The following is a 14,263-nucleotide window of genomic DNA, read 5'->3' as shown; positions in this document are numbered from 1 at the left end:
AAGAATACGGGCTGAAGTGCTCCTGACGGCCGGTGCCCCCTTCACTTTAGGTACCACTGGGAAGTCAAAGGAGAGATGGAGCCAAGAAAAAAACATGCAAAGGCAATGGAATTAAGGCCATTTTAGCTTGAAACTATCACTGAAATGGAATCAGTAATCTAATCAGAGAGGAGGAACAGGCCGCCATCAGCCTTTCAAGCCTCAGAAGGAGGTCTTGATGTCTGTGTGACAAATAAAAAGCTACCACGACCTCTGTGACCCTGTGAGGGCTCTGTTGTCCATTATGCACTAAGAGAGAGCTTTTCCCTGGAGGAAAAAGAACATCTAGGAGGAATCCAAGGGTGTTTGAAAGGCAGGAGAAAGCCCACAGCACAAAAAGGAAGCAACCTCCAAAGGACCCAGGACCAGAGGTGAGAAACTTCCTGCTGTGAAGAGACACAAGGAGCTTCATCACAGGAACCCTCCTCAGGACACAGGAAAAGGGCACAGGGCCTTCCGATCACTGGTGGGGATGGCCCACCCGCACGGACAGCCACATCCTACCGCAGAGCACTGGTTGTGTGCCAGGCCTGCGCCGAGCAGTATCCGTACCTTATGACAAACGCTGTGAGGAGGGGGCTGCCCACTCCCGTCACCGCAGAGGGCATAGGTACAGAAGGAAAATCGTTGCCAAAATGTATTAATCTAGCAAGTGGTGGAATTAGGACTTGAACGCAGGTCTGCTCATTTTAAAATCAATGACCTCCTGTTTGAAGTACCACGTCTAGTACTCACCTGTGGGTGACTGCTTCTACCCAGATGGAAAAAGGGTGTGTCCACTTGACCTCTCATACAAGAATCTGACAGTGAGAAAGCTGTGGGTAATACCGTGGGGGACAAATGCTTTGTCACTGACCTTACTCGCAGATTAGCACACTAAATGCTGAAGGAAGATGGTCAGGACAATATTTTGACTTCCCATTCTTCATGAGGAAAATGAAACGTATTCTCTAGGTCTGGATTCCACAAGCACTAAACTTTTTACTGTTAAACCACAGATGTTCCTTTCTTAGTGTTACAATAAGTCCAACCTAAAGAAAGATCTTTTTGGCATAGCAAATGCTGCCATTGACTAGTCATCAGTAACACTACCAATTAACAGTAGTTAACTAGTACCACTGGTGTTACGCCAGTTATTATTACCACTATACAAGTCTATCAGAATGTGCCACATGTATCCAGGAAGGCCAATTCTGATGACCTGTCCCTCAAAAGTGCACTTGTGGTAGCATGCATGTATGAAGTGGCATTCACTACAATTGGAAACTGAGGCAATCACAGTGGGCTGGCTCTCTTGTTGCATGGAGAGACTGCAGTGCTAAGCCTGACATATTCTCCAGACTTATTTGCTACTACGGTGCCCAATGTGACTTAGATCCTACCAATGAGACGGGCTCACAGGCATTTGATTTTGAACTGAGCCATGGGGGAGAGAGGCAGAGGGCATGGGCATCCATGAGAAACAATTTCCCTTCTCAGGAGGTGACGTATGAGAGCTAGTGGCTCAAGTGCCGGGCTCCTAATTCAATAGCTTCCCACAGCTGCAGCCACAGCAGCTTTCCCAATCCTGGTAAGAGAAAATGGATCTGGGGTGGGGTGTCTGGGAGGCTGGGCCTGGAGCCTTTTCCTCCAAACCTTCTAAGGATTCTGGAAGCACTCGCCTCCTGGATTAAATCTACTTTAGCTTTAACTCCCTAGAGTAGATGTTGTGTTTAGTGCAGGAAATGTGAGCAGTAACAAGAAGCTCATCACTTTTCCTACATTATAAAATTCATAAAATATTAGGTATAAAATACTTAAGCCACAAAGGACAAAGAAACAGACTCAATTTATTTTAATTATATTTTGGTATAATATCGTTTGGGCTAGGGTAATTCATATAAACTATAGTAGATGCAGTTTTATAAACCTAAACCTGCACTGTACTTTACTTCATTCATAAACATGAGATAACTTGACCTACTTTCTAATGTATTCAGCTCCTTCTTGTCTGCATGAATCCGCAGTGACATTTTAAAAGTAGCTCTAATAATTTCCATTATATGAAAATGCATTTTCATTGATATCATCTTTGATTTTCCTCCCACAAACTCTGTTTTCTCAACAGTTGCCTACAAATGTCATAGGAAACAAGACATGCAAGACCGCTGATCTGAAAGGTCCACTGTTCAAACGGGGCTCAGTATGGGGCTTCTTGATGGGGGACGAGAGTGGGGGGAGGAGGAAGCAGCCTAGAATGAGACAGTTTGACCAAGGACATGTGACAGGAGACGGCGGGTCTGGCTGCCTCTTCGTATATAACCTGTGGGTAATTGTAGACCACAGCTTTTAAAAATAAATATGAATTACATGTCAAGTAATATAACACTTCCCTTATAATGCTGCCATGCTTTCCAATAATTCTCCAATCTCAAGTAATAAAGAAAAAAAGAAAAGAAATCCATTGCTATTCCCACAGCCACCTTCCAACTATGTTCACATCGCGACCGTCAACAGCCTCCTGAACCCGGGCTGCATCCCTGAGACAAACCCTCTTTAACCCACGGCTGCTAATCCTTCTCAGCAAGTCTTCCCTGTGTTGAAGAACATTCTGTGTCTCCCAAAAGCCCAGAGCAGAGTTTGGCAAACTATGACCCACACGCTAAGAATGGTTTTTATGGTTTTAAATGGTTGAAGGAAAAAATAATCAGAAAAGAATTATATTTCATGATAAATGAAAATTATGAAATTCAGATTCTAATGTCCATAAATCTAGTTTTACTGAAACACAGCCACACTCATTTATTTATAAATTGTCTGTGGCTGCTTTCTGCACCACGGCAGCAGAGTTCAGTAGTGGCAGCAGAGCGTAAAAATATTTACAATCCGGTCCTTTACCAGAAAAGATTGCTAACTCTTGGCCTGGAGTGTGAAATCCATAGCCCTTGGCCTGGCAATGCAGGTCATGGAAACCTGGATGTAACCAACCTTCCTAAGCCCTATTTTCTTCCCATTGAAGACATAATGTCTATTCCACTGAAAGGCTCGTCTCCATTCCTCTCAAACATACTCGCTTTCCGTGGCCTGCTCCAAAGCTCTGTTCCATCTCAACAGCTTATAGGCACCGTTCTCTACCTTTGTGAAAGCAGCCACATCATACACACACAACTTCTGTGAGGTTAAAAAAGAAAAGTGATTGTAAGAGTGCCCAACTCTATTCTCCACAGCACTATTTCTAATAGTAAAAGACGGAAAACACCCAAATGTCCACCAATAGGGCAGGCTGAATAAGTTATAGCAAATCCGCACACTGGAGGACGGCGCAGCTGCGTGGGGGGTGGGGATTTTTCCCTCTGAGCCACTAGAACACCAGCCAGGAGAAACTAGGTGAAAAAAACAAGGCGGAGAGAAGTATGTGCAGCATATTCTTGCTTATCATCTAAGAAAGAAGAGTGATATAAATATGAAAGCACACATACATTTGCTTGTATATTTAAAAAGGGTGCAAAAGTAAACCATATTGTTTTTCAGTTGCCACATATGCGGAGGGAGGAAACAGAATGAAGAGGGGACTGGGGTAAAAGCAAACAGCTCTGTATATGCCTTATGTTATAGATGAAGCTTTGAAACCCTGACAATATTGTGTAAAATTATTTAAATTTAAATTGAAAGTGGGAATCTCTAAAAGCAGGAAATAAAGTGAAATCAATGAACCCAACTATGTGTGCAGGTGGTATCACAGAGAGTAACTATTCCAAGTATCTTTAAAACACAGTCTGCTGTGTATGCAGGCAGAGAGAAAGGAGATACAGAAATATGGTGGTATTCCTGAACTGGGATTCTGGGTGGACGAATGAATATAGATACGAAGTTGGTAAAGCTGGTAAAAACCCTGTACTGCTGTACTGTATACCTGAATTTCACTTGGAAGCATTAGTATGAACTGATAATCAATTTTATCTCTGCTCTGTATACACACTAACATATACATACTGAGCTGGCCAAAAAGTTCGTTTGGTTTTTTTCTGTACGATGATTCAAGTACCGCTTAATTGTCTTTAACTTCACTAGAAGCAATTTGTTAGACCGTATTGTGACAACTGTCCTATCAGCGTGCATTTAAAAAAACTTATCAAAACTGGTAAATTTTTGTGTAGCCATTTTAATATTGAAGATGGAAGAAAACACACATTTTTTAATATTATGCTTTATTATTGCGAGAAAGGTAAAAACACAACTGAAATGGAAAACAAGATTTGTGCAGTGTTTGGAGAGGATGCTGTGACTGATCAAATGTGTCAAAAGTGGTTTGTGAAGTTTCAGGCTGGAGATTTCTCACTGAACAATGATGCTAGACCAGTTGAAGTTGATAGCAACCAAATCGAGACATTAACTGAGAACAATCAATGTTATACCATGCAGGAAATAGCCAATATACTCATAATATCCAAATTGATAATGTTATTGATGAAAATAAAAAATGTGTCTTATTTTATGGAAAAAAACCTAAATGGACTTCTTGGCCAACTGAATACACACACGCATATCCCCTCGTCTGGTAACTAAAATCTAGAAGCAATGATGAATACAGTAATAAACATTCCTAGTTTCCATACTGTGACTTGACTCCTTACAGAAACGGTGAATCTAAGTCTGAAATAAGAAATGGATAAGACAATCCTGTAATATTTTGTTGCACCACAAAGTATAGAAAAACACAAAACACAAGTCATGTGGAAAGTACTTGGGAATTAGTTTCCAATGGTCAAGTATGGGAGAACTCAAGTTTCAATAAGGATATTAAGTTGAAATGCATCAATCACATTTCGAGTGAAAAAAAGAAAAAAACAAGCCCAAAAAATACAACCTCCGTGATCACTTTTAGAGGATGCTGCTAGAGAACTCATTGTTTTGAAAACAAAGGGAAGGTATGAGCATGTATCCTGACTTTCCTATATGAACCTCAGGGTAAACAAATAGTTAAGATAAAATTTCTTTTTGTGTAAGTATTCTTGTATATAAACAAGGACAGGATGATAGAATTGGGAAATCTTTTTTTTCTTTTTTTGCAATCACTAATGAATTGAAGGATATATGCAATAATCACCAATGAACAGTACGTATTTTTTAATGAAAATACGCAGTCTGCCAATGATGTATGTAGCCCTGGGAGGGGGGGTATCCTAAAAGCCCCCGATCTGAATCTGACTAAAGCTGGAGATTTAACTCACAAATTATAGAAAACACAAAGAACAGAGAAACATGTTAAGTGGTACCATCAAAGAAGCTGTCATGAAGATCCAGACTGGGAAACTCCACAGCATAGTTTTTCCACCTTGGCACTATGACATGTGGGCAGATAATCCTTTGCTGTCAGGGGCTGCCCTGTGTTTTGTAGGATATTTTGCAGCATCCTTGGTCTCCACCCTCTAGATGCCAGGAGCAATCCTTGGGGTAGCGACAAAAAGTGTCTCCAGACTTGCCAAGTGTACCTATGTGGGAGAAGGGGAGCATCCCTATTTGAAAATTTCTGCTCTGTAAGTACAAACAACTCAGTTTCTTCAACAAACAAATTACAGGGTGGGGTGGAGCTGGAAGGGGGAGACAGGAGAAACCCTATAGATCAAAAGGGGCTTAGAGACACATCAATCACTTGCAATGTGTAAACTTTATCTGGATCCTGATTCAAAGAAACTTAAACAAAATTACTATAGGCAAACTGAGGAAATTTGAACACTGATTTGATGTTTAATGATATTAAGGAAGTATTGGTAATTTTTGCTTTTGGTATGATAAGGTATCAGAGATAAAATTTTTAAGTCCCATCTTTTAGAGCCATATCCTGAACTGTTGACAGAGAAAACATAAAATAGCAAATATGTACTTCAAAATTAATTGGTAGGAGATGCCATGACTGGTGTGGCTCAGTTGACTGAGCGTCTTCCCATAAAGCAAAAGGCCAAGGGTTCTAGTCCCAGTCAGGGCACATGCCTGGTTGGGCACCCAGTCCCCAGTTGGGGCAAGTACAAGAAGCAACTAATCGATGTTGCCCTCCTTCTCTTTCTTCCTCCCTTCCCCTCTCTAAAAATAAATACATAAAATCTTTTTAAAAAATTAATTGGTAGGAGAAAGAATGATATGTAAAGATGAAGTAAGACTGGCTAAGAATTATTGAACCTGGGAGATGGGCACATAGTTCACTATACTATTCTCTTTACCTTTGAGTATATTTGAAGTTCCTGTAATAACAGGGATGAATAAGTCAGTCTGGTAGGCAGCTCCTCTCCCATTCCTCTCAACGAGCATGTATGTCCTAGAATGACCATGGGAGGAATGTAAGAATTTATAGTTCCCTGGGCTTACTCAGTCTCTAAGTGCCTCTTGGGCCCTATCTGGATGCTGAGAGTGCTTCTACTGTTTACAACATGGCCCTTAAACACAGGAGCCACTTGGCGGCAAGCTATTGCAGAGCTGTGAGGAAGGCACTGTGTTGAACTGACCAGGAGACAGCATAGCCTGCACCTAATGTGACCTTTTCTCAAGGGATGTTCACAAACAATTTTGTTTAGAAGGGATTTTTGCCTGAAGCTCTGAATTTACAAGTTCACTTCCAAGTAAAGTTTGAATTTTATTCATCCTGGAAGGACAAGTCCCCACCACCCCTAAAGAGCCTACCTCAGATCCTCAAAACTTCATCAACTAAGCCAGAAATAAATGCTACTTGCTTCTGAAGACCTACGCTGCCCCGTCAGAAATATCCCCTTGTTTCTCTGAGTCTACTCTCTTCTGCTTGCTTGTCACGGACACATCTGCACTGCAGTCTTTCTGGAAACATGCAGACAAACCCGAACAAGGCCTATGTCATGATGTCCTCCAGTGCCTCCTCTGAGTCCAAGCTTCTGAGAAGAGTGGCCGGCAGGGAGGACAAGAGCCTCACTTGCATGCAGCTGTCCCCTGGGCCTGCATCAGACTTTCCAAAGGGACAGCAGAATAAACCAAGCTTCCTGGATGACCTGGAGCCACAAGTTCTCCTGCAGGGGAGACTGAGTCATTCTTCACTGCCTAGAGCAGCGGTGTCAAACTCATTTTCACCGGGGGCCACATCAACCTCGCAGTTGCCTTCAAAGGGCCGAATGTAATTTTAGGACGGTATAAATGTAACTACTCCTTAAGAGTTAAGGAGTTGAAATTACATTCGGCCCTTTGAAGGCAACTGCGAGGTTGATGTGGCCCCTGGTGAAAATGAGTTTGACACCCCTGGCCTAGAGGTAAATACATGAAAGGATATATAATGTACTGGGGGAATAATTAAAAGCCAGTAAAAAAATTATACATATATGTGCAGATATATATATATTTTTAAGTGTATTTTTATTCTATTTTTTTCCACTATCATTTATCCCCCTTATATCCTCTTCCACCTCCACTTACCCCCATTCCCCCACACACAATCACCACACTACTGCCTGTGTCCATGAGTCCTTTTTCTTTACAAAAATTACTTTTTACACTTATTTCCTTCTATTGCTGAAGGAGTGGGTTCTATTCAAGTCTTCTAGAAGCTACGTTTCTAGATGTAGAATAAAATTTTGGTCAAGATTTAAATTGTCCTACTAGATTTGTCCCTCAAAGTCACTTGTGCCCAAGTGTCATTGGACTTGTATAACTGTGAGGATCAGTGATCTTTGTATAATGGAACCAAAAACCTCTCACACAGGTGAGTACTCTGCTTAGCACTTTTTCCTATCCTTACAATCAATCAATTAATAGAAAAATAAAAAATTGCCATGTCAGAATTAATCACTGCACCATCACAGCAGGGTGAACTTGGACTGCTCACCATTATCAAGTGGAACATCACCCTGAGTCCCCACGCCAACGGGGCCAACACTGACCCCCATCTATTCATTAAGTCCTAACTTCACCACGGCCAGATACCTCCTCCTTAGACACATGTGGCCCATCTCTGGAGATTTCCCTTTCCTCCAATGCTTATTTGGGGATTACTTATAGGTCGATGTTTGGGCGATAAGCCCTATTTGCACCGAGCCAGCACATGTTAATGCTGCCACCTTGACCCAACAGTGGCACCCCGACCATCACCACCCACTCAGTGAAAACACATTCATGGAGAGAATGCCAGTTCCCCTGCTGAAGCGTCACCTGGGGCCTGCAGAGTGAGGAGGGAGCAGCCCGGAGAGGGGAAAACGGCAGCACGGTGTGTGGGACCCACCTGCGCAGGGCACCTGCTATCCAATTTATTAAACACAGTTATACCCAAAGATTTATGCAGACCACTGCATTCGTGAGAGAAAACTAAGTGTTAAAAGTAAAGCTTGATTGTTTTTCCAACCTTTCTTCTAAAATAACTACCAAAACACACTGTAAAGTAAGATAATCAGATGTACCTGACACCCACACACACTTCAGGCTCTAAGAAAATACCTAGATCAACACCCACCACTGACAAAGCACCTGCTTCTCACTTCAAATTCACAAAGGGAATATTAAGTAGGTAAGGGTCCTCCCATTCCCAGTCACGGCGTTCTGTACAATGAGCTCCTGGCCACAGGCAGCCACAACAAGGAGGAAGCGGGGAATTAAGTGGTGTTATTTTCCTAGAGCAGCCGGAACTTTCTGGGGGAAGATGGAGGTCTGCTGAGGAAAGTACGTAAAGTGGTCTGAAGACAGAAACCACAGCTGGCACCATGTGCCGTGCCCAGCCTGGCCGTGCCCAGCCTGGCCGTGCCCAGCCTGGCCGTGCCCAGCCTGGCCCGGCCCAGCCCAGCCCGGCCCAGCCCAGCCCGGCCCAGCCCAGCCCGGGATCTAGGATGCACTCCCACGGGAGGCCTCCGAGGCCTCTCATGCAGATCGCCACAACTTGGTGTACAAAGTGTCAATGACGTCTGTTCCATGGGGCTGGTGTGACGCCAGACAGACAGACACCAGGCCTCAAGCACCTAGGTGCCTAACACATCAGGCCCTGAAGGAACAATGTCTCATTTCACAGACCGGGCTACTGCCTCTTCCCAGACACCAGGGCCTGAGGTTACTTTTCCAACAGTGGTAACAAGCTTTTTCCTGGCCGCTAGCACTTGCTTAGAGGCAGGCAGCACAGAGATCAAAATGTCCCGGCTGCAGGTGGAGGATGGGGGACTGTGGAAGGGAGATCTACAAAAATAAACTGGGGTCCTAATGTAAGATGGGAAGACAGAGGTCCGGGAAAACTTGAGGCAATGTTCAAGGCAGCTGGTGACCTGTGAAAGGGAGAATCCATTCTCTGTGGAGGAGCCACAGTGTGAGGACTTGAGGCTCAGGGAGGAAGGAATATAATCCCACCTCACCATTTGGCTGCCATGGGAACAGCAGCTACCTGAGAGTAAATGCTGCTTCTTGCTTTTAACATTCAGAATCAAGTTACAGGTAAATCATGGAAGCCCTTACCAGATTAAAGAACAGAATATAAATATTACCAACTATAAGCATATAAAATTAAAGGTACAGCTGCCCAAAATGGAGAGCATGGAAGGGAGGGGTGAGTGCTAGACAAGAAACAGTGTCTCTAAGAGACAACAAGAAGAGGTGACACGTGTCATCGGGGGCACACGGAAGGACTGAAAGCGGAATCAGTGTGGAGAGGAAGGGAGATGGGAATGGTCACAGCGAACTAGTCAGAGATCACAACAAGATACCAAGAAACTGCCTTTAAATCCAATAGAATGAGAAATGGTGCTGCACGCACAATGTTTGTACATGTAGGAATCCCCACAAAAGCAGCAAAGAGCGTCCACAGAGGAAAAAAAAGGTAGTTGCTTTTGAGAAGCAAGCTAAGTGAAGGAGGTAGGGGAAGACATGTTGCTTTTCTGTTCTATAATGTTTTCTATTTTTAGCCACTTGCATACATTACTTTGACTGAATTTTATTTTTAAATAAAAGATCCTCTATAAAACCATTGTTTAGATCAGTAGGATTTTACTCAAGTTTTACCAGGCCTCACAGTGGTGTGCTGAGACCACTGTAGCTGGACTTACAGTGTGTTTACTTTATTTTAATCTTAGTCAAGTCATGTTTAAATCGTACTAGTGCTCTAGTCATTTTACAGCTCTGAAAAGCTGTCCAATTCTGATTTGTTGTAAACAGAATGGAATGGCTTTGGTGATTATTCTAGGTCTCTAGAATATGTGACTTCAGAGCAAAAAAAAAAAAAAAAGTGATTTTTAAAGGTTCACATTCCACAGTGGAATAGTTAAATGCAGGCACAAGTATTCCAGAGCATTTGAGTCTATGAGATCCAATCAATTCTTAGACAGAAAAGGCTGAAATCTTGAGTTCTTTAAGAGGGCTTTTTAACTGTGATAGAAATGAACTGATAAGCATAATTAGCCAAAAAGCTCAGGGAAACAGCACACTCAATAGTATGTCCATGGATAAGTTTAATTATGAAAAGCAATCTGGAAGCCATTATTGTGTTGTTCTAAAACATTTACTAAGCACAGACATTAGAGTAAGGACCACAGCACATGTCTGGGAACCCTGACCAAGGAGATGATGCTAATTGGCATGATGCTAATTAGGACTCCCAGCCACTCAAGGAGCCAGCAGTGGGGGAGCAAGTGGCAGTGTCTACAGTCAACAAGCAGAGTAGTCCAAAGAAGCCAGCTAATGGAGCGTGGCAGGAAGACAAAAGTGCATAACAAATGACATTTTTAATGGAGGAAAGTAAGCAAGGAACAACTTATCTTTACTGACGTCATTACCTTTAAATGTCTTGATACAGAATGACAACTAGCTATGTAGCCTGTTTTGAATTTTATGGATTTAATAGCATTGCTAAACAGCAGAGGGAACTAAAAATTCCCAGAAAGCCAAAAACAATGTTTTTCATTTAAAATCGGTTTTTAAATATTTTTCTAACAAGCCTGCAGGGAAAATGGAGGTAATTTCGCAATATTACAATTATTCTGAAATCTGGACATACTACACGTCATTAAGTAAAATGCAAAACAAACCATTTATCATACACCCCCAGTCCCTCTACTGACTCAAGTGATCATTCAGGCACACACAGTCTTGCTCCTCGCGTGCCGGGATGCGACCCCTTAAAGCATCATGTTTATTGCCCTGAAGCATGGCTGTCTCAAATTCTTCATTGCGCATCCCTGCAAGATCAGGCCTTCTGAAAGGCTCAGAACATGATTGATTGATTACTTTGTTCATTCATTAAATTTTATTCAGACTTGGACAGACCCAAATCCCTTAAAGCAATTCTCCTTCCATCTGGTTTATGTCAAAATAAAAGCTCCTGCTAGCATATATTCATGTCTTTAGACACTTTCAGAAATGTCAAGATTTCAGGTAGTCTCTCATATTCCTGTATTTTCAAAACAAATGTTTCTGTTGTTTTTCAATATAGCTTCTTCCAAAAAAGGGAATGAAATAAATATCCTTGGGGTAGAAGCAACCCGACTGAAGTGTATAAATCAGACAGTAAACCCAAGGTTTGTTGATGGAGGGAAAACCACCAGGTAAATCTGTCAAATTTCATTTGGGTTTCCCAGAAAATAGGCATGTAAAACAAACAAAAGCTGAAATCATGAAGGGAGGAATTCTAAAGGACTACACCACTATGTTTTAATCAGTGTAGACCAGGGGTGTCCAACCTTTGGCGTCTCTGGGCCACACTGGAAGAGGAGTTGTCTTAGGCCACACATTAAATACATTGGAACACAATCACCAAAAAAAAAAACCCCTCACAATGTTTTAAGAAAATTTATGATTCTGGGGTGGGCTGCATTCACAGCCATCCTGAGCCCCATGTGGCCCATAGGCCACTAACTTCACAGACCTTCAGAAGCAGCCAGGGTTAGGCAGGCGTTTTGGAATAGGGGGTATGCTTGCCCCTTCCTCACATTATTTTACTGTCTTAATAATTCAGCTTATTATTGACTCTATCCTCCACCTACCCCACTGCTCACATACATCCCCACATCCCAGGGAGAAGTAAACGGTAAGGCCAGTTTTCCGCTCTGTATAGACCTGCAGCATAGAAATTCACCTGGCGTGCTCTTTTCAGAGCTGAAAACGTGGGAGAGGCCTGTATCTGATGTGCCTCCTACCCAGTGTGTCCAGGCCCGTCAACCAGACCAGACCACTGCCCGCCTTCCGCAGGGTGTCAAAGAACAACACCCACGCCAGGATGCCCAAAGGAACCCAGGGCAGTACCACTCCTCACTCTGCCACACCTGCTGTACATCTCATCCTAAGGCCCTCTCAGAAATATTGCCCTCGACCACTACACCCCAGCCTCATGCTTCCTGCACTTGGTTTTGGGTTGGTCTACCTGGAGACAGCTCTCAACATCCCTATGCTGCAGGCAGACACTAATCTGTGAAATGTCACCTCACCAGAGGCTGCCTACAATGGGGAAAGGGAAGATTCTGAATAGTTTTAGTGAACACCTTGAACACTATCAGCTTTCATTTTCACATTGACTGCCAGGTGGCTCACAGCTGAATTTAACGTCACATGAATGCACCATTTTTATTTGGGTTTCCTAATAGGACAAGCCTTTGTCTTCTGTTTGACCTCTGACCTCGATCAGAGCATGCTAGCTGTCGTGGCATTTTCTGGAAACAGCTGATATCTAGCTAGAGTCCATTTATTTCCTGTTTCAGAGGAATGCTACAGTTTTAGAGGCAGAACAGCCCTTAGTAGTCATATACCCCAGTACTTCCCAAGTGCCAGTCTTCAGGCCCGCTCTGGCTCGCTCCGGGCTAACAGTCACTGGTCGGCAGAGAAACAAGAAAGAGGTGGGGGGAAAAAGAGCATTTTCATAACGCTAAATACATACAACCTAAAGACAAATTTATGGCGTTCTACTCCTTTAGTATTAAAGTATTTCTTCTCTAATGAAATGATATTAGTAGGTGATAGCTGTTTTTGAAAATAAATCTTTGATTATGGAAAATTTTAAACACGAAATAGAATAGTATGCACATATGCAGTAAACCTTCATGCACTCATCCAGTGTTGACAATTATCGACTATATCTGTACATAGCCCCCCCCCAAAAAAATAGTAAAAATTGGTCCTGAATTTTTCTCCTGTTCTGCAGGAGCAGTAAGTGTGGGAACAACTACACCGGGCCAGCCTACACATTTTACAATAAGGACACGGAGACTAGCGGTGATGAATTAATCGGTCCCCAGTGGTACAGCCGGTCAAGTGCAGAGCTGGTACATCTGGTGCGCCAGGACACAGGCTTTGAGCGTAGAAGCTGCCCTTTCCTTACCTGCAGGCCTCAGTTGGGGCACACCCAAGACGCACAGGACAGGAGCTAGCTTTGCCCCGCCCAGGTTCTCTCATACACCCTGCTTGAGATCACAAAGCCACAACCAGGGCAAGCAAAGGGGAAAACCCACCACCAATAACCAAAGTTCAATTTATCTCCTGCGAGAGCAATCGCGAACCGTCCCCGGACAGCTCCGGCCGCTACTGAGCAGTTTTAGCGCAGAGACTGTTGGAAGTTTCTACATTAATTCCTTATCCAGCACATAAAAACAAGTTTTATAAAACAAAAGTTTAAAAGTGAATGAATGAGATTTCATACAATAAAGTAAAAAACCAGTTACTCACTGCCCCCCCTCACAAACCCCGACCTCACCCCATCAACTACCAGGACGAGTATCAGATTGAAATGGAAGTAGTGAGACCAGGCAAGTACAGCCCTGCCTCGCAGAGCCATGGTACCAATCAGACAAGACAGTGTAAGTGACAATGTTTTAACACCTATAAAACTTTACCATGCAGGGGGTGGCCAGTTGATAAGAATGAAACATCTTTTTTAAAGGACTCACCTCAATTCTCAGTTTATGGAGAGTCAACTTCCCTGAAGATATCCTGAAGCATCTGAGAAGCCTTCAGCAGCAATAACTAAAATAATAATAAAAACCGTCAGAATCAAGTAATGTTACAGACACCAGCTTTTGGAAAAAAAAAAAAAAACAACACACTCAATCTATACATTTGGTCACTTCCCCTTCACTAAGCATGAAAGGAAATAACTCAGGAAACAATGAATTTCCGCTGCAACACGTGGGCTGGGAATTTTCTTTACCAACAGGGAATTGAGGTCCCAAGACACTTATTTCGAAGACCAAAATTATGTTACTGTTGGCAAAGAGGCAAAACACATAATTTTCTTCCCTGTGGTAGAAATGTTTAATGGCTTTGAATTGAAACAAAG

At 42.8% G+C, this 14,263-nt stretch overlaps 1 protein-coding gene across 5 annotated transcripts in view; it reads right to left on the bottom strand.

Moving 5' to 3' along the window:
• TLN2 (talin 2) overlaps positions 1-14,263 on the bottom strand; it is a 412,505-nt gene that overhangs the window by 223,327 nt on the left and 174,915 nt on the right. For 4 of the 5 annotated variants that reach the window (XM_024567594.4, XM_045201599.2, XM_045201600.3 and 1 more), the window contains one exon: positions 13,875-13,950. The gene's annotated coding sequence lies outside the window, so the exon portion shown is untranslated. Of the gene's footprint in view, positions 1-5,294; positions 5,511-6,236; positions 6,332-13,874; positions 13,951-14,263 lie in introns of all 5 variants that reach the window. The other variant, XM_053928612.2, reaches the window with a different exon arrangement.

This window comes from Desmodus rotundus, chromosome 7 (genome assembly GCF_022682495.2).
Source record: "Desmodus rotundus isolate HL8 chromosome 7, HLdesRot8A.1, whole genome shotgun sequence".
NCBI classification, from domain to species: domain Eukaryota; kingdom Metazoa; phylum Chordata; class Mammalia; order Chiroptera; family Phyllostomidae; genus Desmodus; species Desmodus rotundus.
The sequence above is the reverse complement of the archived record's forward strand: the minus strand, read 5'-3'. Positions and strand labels throughout refer to the sequence as shown.